Source organism: Pipistrellus kuhlii, unplaced genomic scaffold (assembly GCF_014108245.1).
Source record: "Pipistrellus kuhlii isolate mPipKuh1 unplaced genomic scaffold, mPipKuh1.p scaffold_m20_p_7, whole genome shotgun sequence".
Lineage (NCBI taxonomy): Eukaryota > Metazoa > Chordata > Mammalia > Chiroptera > Vespertilionidae > Pipistrellus > Pipistrellus kuhlii.
Genome location: NW_023425573.1, coordinates 17,545,612 through 17,551,408, shown reverse-complemented (window position 1 = coordinate 17,551,408; position 5,797 = coordinate 17,545,612).

Below are 5,797 nucleotides of genomic sequence, written 5' to 3'. Positions count from 1 at the left end.
GCTTTGCTCCAGACTTCCACACCCACCATACCCTGCCCCCTCTGGGACGCCAGCGACCCCTCCCCCACTTTCTCCCACCCCGCCCGACTCAGTCACTCCTGGGACAGCGCGCACGAACCCTTGCGGACTGGTACATCTGTGGCCACTTCGCTTCCCCAAATTTCTAGCCACAGCCAGGCTGGGGGTGGGAGGATGCTGTTGAGTGAGCAGACCAGGGAGCAGAGAGGCCAAATGGGGGTGTTGGAGGGAGTGGATGTGTGCAGGACTTGAATGGCAGCGTGTGCAACAAAAAAAAAAAAAAAAAAAAAAAACAGAGAGGGGGTGTCCCCTGGCAGAGTGGGGCAGGGGAGCCCAGGGGAGCTGCCGTCCTGCCTTGGGGCGGGGGTTGGGGGGGGGAGAAGGAAGGCATGTGGGCTGTTATCACAGGCAGGGACAGCCCCTGCGGGCAGCCAGGGGGAGATGTCTCCGTTCCCCAGGGAGGGGGGGGGGGCACAGTGAGCAGCTTGTGATCTGGGTGCCCTGTGAAAGCGCGAATCCTCAAGGAGGAGGAAGCACTGGTCCCCTAGAGGAAATGGGGGGGGGGGGCTGATTAATCGGGGCGCTAATGAGCAGCAGGGAGAGGAAGCTCAGAGGGGCGGGGGAGGCGGCTCCATCGATCCGAGAGCCGTGGAACCAGCAGCTGAAAAAAAAAAAGTGAGAAGGGAATCGATCTGAGGGAAACTGCAGCTGCTGGGGATTAGAGCCCGAGGTCCACCCGCCGCCCGGTGGCCACCCCTCCCGCGTGTCAGGCGTCGAGCCTGCCCCTCGGGGCGCAGCCCCTGCCTGGCGGGCCCCGGAGGAGGGGCCCAGAGACGGCCCCTTGGGGGGTGGGGGCATGCAGGGAGCCACCCTTGGCCTCAAGACCAGGTCAGCCCCTTCAGTCATCGCAGGTCATCCCAGCAAGGATCTCAGCCCCCGCCACACGCCCTGGGGAACCGTGTGTGGCACTTCGCTGGGATTGTCCCCAACCTCCCATCAGAGTAGCATCCTCCGGGGCCCATGGCTGAGCTTTCCCACAAGCCAGCAGCCCCAGCTGGGAAGATAAGACCCTGGGGCCAGGGGCTACATCTGGCAGGGTTCCCAAAAGTGGGGTGAGCTCTGGGAGCAGCTGCTGAGAGTCCCCCTCTCCCCCCCCCCCCCGCCGCAGTCCCGCAGCCCCTCCCCTGCTTTCCCCTCCCTGCTGGACTTTAAGTCCAGACCCTTCCTCCCCCAGCCACTCTCTTCCCCTTTCTCCTAGTATTGATTTTTCTTTGCTTTTTTTTAAGGTGATTTAATTGCTTTTTTAAGGTTATTTCAGTCTGGGGCTTAGCCAAGGAAGCGGGGAGCTACTCCCCAAGCTTTCCCCAGTACCCGTTGCTGCCCTGGACTCCGCGCACAGCCCTAAGTTGCCCTGCCATCCTTTGAGATCGTCGTCATACTCCCCACAACACACTGGCCTCCATCAGGAGCCAAAAACACATCCTCTTTCCTCCGGAGGGCCTGGCGGGAAGCCTCAGCCTCCGGAGGGAATGAAGTTGGGTGGCGACTGGGGTGGGGGGAGGAGCGGGAGCGCCAGGGCCCTGGAAAGGGGAAGGGTATGTGCCCCCACCACTGCCCCACAGACAGCTGTCTCCAACTGTCCCCACGTCCCCCTCGTACAGACTCCCAGGAATCAGGCTATGCGCAGAGGGAGCCCCCCACCCCATCCTTTCAGCCCACCCTTTGTCTCCCCCGCCCCTTCTCCAGTGTCTCCTGTTTCCCCCCTGGCCCCCTGCACCCGCTCTCCCTCTGGCCCCGTTCTTTCTCCCCTCCCTCTCCCTGCTTCCCTGCCTGCCTCCCTCTCTGCCCGGCTGCAGTTGGGTGATAATCTCCCTCATTTAGCCTCCTGGCTGCTTCCCCGGCTCATTGCCCAGCTGGTCCCTGGGGCCCGGCCCAGCTTCTTCCCCACCCCCACCCCCAGCCCAGCGCCCAAGCTCTCCCATCCCCTCCCTGCCCCCCCACCCCCCCACCCCCCCACCCCCGCTCCCAGGGGACAGCCGCCCCCTGCAGTGAGCATCAGGGCCAAGCGTAGCTGGCCAGAGCCTGAACTGGGTGTGATCAAATGGGAAGGGCTGTCAGGGACTCCAGCTGGGAGTGTGAGTGCCCCACTCAGAGTGGGGCCAGGGTGGTGGGGTGATCACAGGTCTGGCTGGGAAGCCTTAGCCAGGTGTCCTCTGTCCCCTGTTGTCCCCATTCCCCAGATTTGTTCCCAGTTCAATTCTTCTCCTCCTCTCCCCCCGCGGGGTGAACTAGCCTTCCAGACCAAGAAAGAGAACCGTGGATGGACTGGGAAGTGAGATTGGAGTGGCATTTGTGCAGCCTCCCGGGGCAGGGCATGGGAATGGGGGCAGAGAGTCGGAGGTGACAGCGAGGGCAGAAGGGTTCTGACTCAGAGCACCTGGGAGGGGGCAGGAGGTGATATTCGGGCAAAATGGAACCTCCCAGAAGGCAGCTTGTGGGGCTGCAAGGGCCCCTCCAGGTCTTCCTGCATCAGGGCTGCTGGGGCGCTCTCTGCTCCCCGCACAGGGACCCCCACGTTGAGCTGCATTCGCCCTTTCCCACCACATGTGGCTCCAACTCCTTGTCTTGGTGGCCCCATTCTAAATGACATGACCCCCAAACTCCTAGAAAGCGTTCCCCTACAGAGAGCTCCCAGCCTCCCTCCCGGTCCCAAAGGACACCCCCTTGCCCTCCTCGACAGCCCAGACACCTGTTCCAGCCCCGGCTCCGGTGCAGACGGACGGAGGGATGAGCCGGTGTGGGTGGGCAGAGACCGCGCTGGGGGGTGGAGGCCGAGACTGGGCCAGGCCTGGCTGGTGAGCAAGCGGCGGTGACAAACGGGCTGTGCGGGGGCTGAGGGGCGGGGGGCGGGCCGCGGCTGATTTATCTGGGTTATTTATGCTGCGGACGAGGCAGGAGGAACGGTTAATGAGAGTCCCAGAGAAGGGGGGTGGGGAGGCCTGGACGTGATCTGAGGCGACTTAGGAGGGTTAGTGTCCCACCACCCGGCCCTTCCCCTACTGCCCTCTGCACTCTGCACCCCAGACCCCATCCTAGGGCCAGCCCAGACCCCACTCCTGTAGCGCCCCCACCCTCCTTTGGGATGCCCACACGGAGACAGTGGGGCACTAGGGACTGAGGAGGCCTGGCCCAGGGTTGAGGGGCGGCTGGAGGGACTGGGGAGGGGGCCAGGAAAGAGAGGGCTGGGAACGAAGAAAGATAAATCTCGGCTGGACAGAAACTGACCAAGTCTGTGGGGCCTTTGGTGTAGGGGTGGGCAGGGGGGGACAGTGTAGCAGTGGGTGGGCAGCTGGCCATAGAGGCTGGAGAGAGGGCATTGGGGTGCAGATCTGGTGTCAGCTAGAAGCCATCTCCAGGCCTGAGAGGCTGGGGGGGAGGGGGGGCAGTGCAGGTCAGAGCGAAGACTGAGCCAGGGAAGGAGCGGGGAGAAGATCCAGAGGAGGAGGGGGAGAGGGCTTTGCAGTAGTGAAAGCTGCTGGGAACAGATAAGGCGGCACAGCAGCAGGAGGGATTAAAGCGCTGAGGGGTGGGGGCGGGGGCGGGGGCGAGGCAGGGAGGAGAGGGTTGAGGGCAAGACATCAGGACGGAGGAGATGATGGGAGAATCGAGGGCTGCCAAAAGGGCAGGATGTAATCAGGAATGAGAGGTGCTCACCTAGGAACGAGGGGGGACAGAAGGGACCCCAGAGCATCTCCTGCGGAGGGTGGTCTTTTCGACCATCCCCTGCCCGTGTCAGAGGCAGCAGAGCTGAGCAGAAGTGGGGGCATTGCTGAGGGTAGGGTGCTGGTGGGTTGTTGGGTGGGAGTAAGTGGCAGAGGCCAGTCCTGGGAGCTGCTGAGCTCCTGGCAAGAGTGAGGGCACGCAGCGCCTCCTAGAGGTGGCCAGTGAAACCCATGGCCATGGGGAACGTCCACAGAGTACCCAGCCAGCCTGTCCTTGGACAGAGGCCTCATCGTGCCCAGGGTGGCAAAGGACCTGCATTTCAAGGGGGTTTCTTTGTGGGGAGAGGTGTGGGCACCGAGGGAGGGCAGGTAGCTTCCCCAGGCCGGCACCCTGGACTGGAATCCCCTTACATCTCCAGCCCTCCTGTCCCCTCCCTGCTCCTTCCAGGGGAGTGTCTGCAGCAGCTCAGTGGTAGAGGTGACGGAGGGAAGGAAGAGGAGGAGTGGAGGGGGCAGGGGGAGGGGAGCGGGGGTGGTGGGTGGGGCAGAGTAATTGCATGTTTGTCGGTTCTGTCTGCGCTCGAGGGAGGGAGCGTGTGTGTGGTGGTGGTGGTGGGTAGAGCTTTGCCACTAGGAGTGTGTCTGTTGGCAGAGGTGTCAGTGTGTCTGTCTCAGGGGTCCGGGCTCTCCTTGGCCTCCGCCCCGCTTTGTGTTTTGGGAAAGGTGGTTCTGGGCACACCCAGCTGTGCTCCGTGCTGATGCGGCAGATGTGGCGGGCCCCAGCTGTGTCTGCTTCCCGGAGAGGAGGAGGGGGATGCAATCTGCTCCCCCGATAATGGCTGCTAAGTGCTGGGGGAGGAGATGGAGGAGGGGGTGGGACTGGGGCCCAGGGCAATCCCACCAAAGGGGCAGGGAGGGAGGAGGTCCCCGCCCAGCCTGTCCTGGCCAGCCTCCTGGCAAGCTGTGTTCTTGGCTTGGCCTCTCCCCTGGCTGGTTCTGGAAGCCCATCCAAACCTCCCCGTCCCAGCTCTCCCCTCCAGTCGCCCCATCCAGCTGGGTGCCAGGGACCCAGCCCTCTCCCCTCCCCCCGGCCCCCAGCTCCCTCCCCCTCGCTGATTTTACAGAATAATCTTTTTATGGAAGCGGAGAAAAGCACTAATGGCAGGAGCGCACCCCTCCTCCGCATCCCTCCCCTCCTCATCCCCCACTTCCCACCCCAGTTCCCTCAGTTCTCCCTTCTCAACCCCTCCAGGGGGCCAGCACCCTTACAGCGAGGTCCCAGAGGTGACTGAGAAGGGGCTCCAGAGGCAGGGGCCTCCCACATCCTGGGCTCCAAGGGCTGCCCTCAGAGCTGGGTGGGCTCTAGGCCCCCTCTTTCCTAGTCCCCCCTGCACCTGAGCACAACACACAACAGCGGCTCCATCAGCCTGGGGGGCATGTTACAGCTTCACTAGCCCCCCCACCCCACTTTGAACACTGACCCTTTCCCCTTCCAGCGCCTCCCCACCGAGTCCCCCGCCTCCTGGGCATAGGAGGGGGGTCCTGGGGGCCAGGGCCTGACACAGACTTATTGGATTTCACGGTGTTTTGCTGAGAAAATAATTAAATTATCATATTTATGATGGAGCTGCCATGGCCTCTGCCAACCATTCAGAACAGAAGGGTCAGGGCTGGGGGGAGGCAAGAGAAGGGACCCAGTCCCTTCCTCAGGGAGTTGACCCCAGGCCTCCTCCCAAGCCCAGCAGAGGTGATGGAAGGTCTGGGCCGCAGGAAACAGGAAGGGGCTGAGTCAAGGCAGGTTAGAAGCCACACCTGCTGGAACCCTGGGTGGCTTCCCAGGCGCTCTCGCCCGGCCTGCAGGACCCGAGGGCCTGGGAGGTCACTCCGGGCCCAATCCCCACGTCACCCTCGGCCCAGCTGCCGAACAGCTCATCTTCCTAACGGCTGGCTATGAAATCCTGGGCTCGGTCCCAGACCCTGGTGCTGAGAACAAGGCTCAGCACCCTGCAGCCTGCTGCCAGGACCCCCTCCTCCCTCCCACCCACGCCATGCCCCCC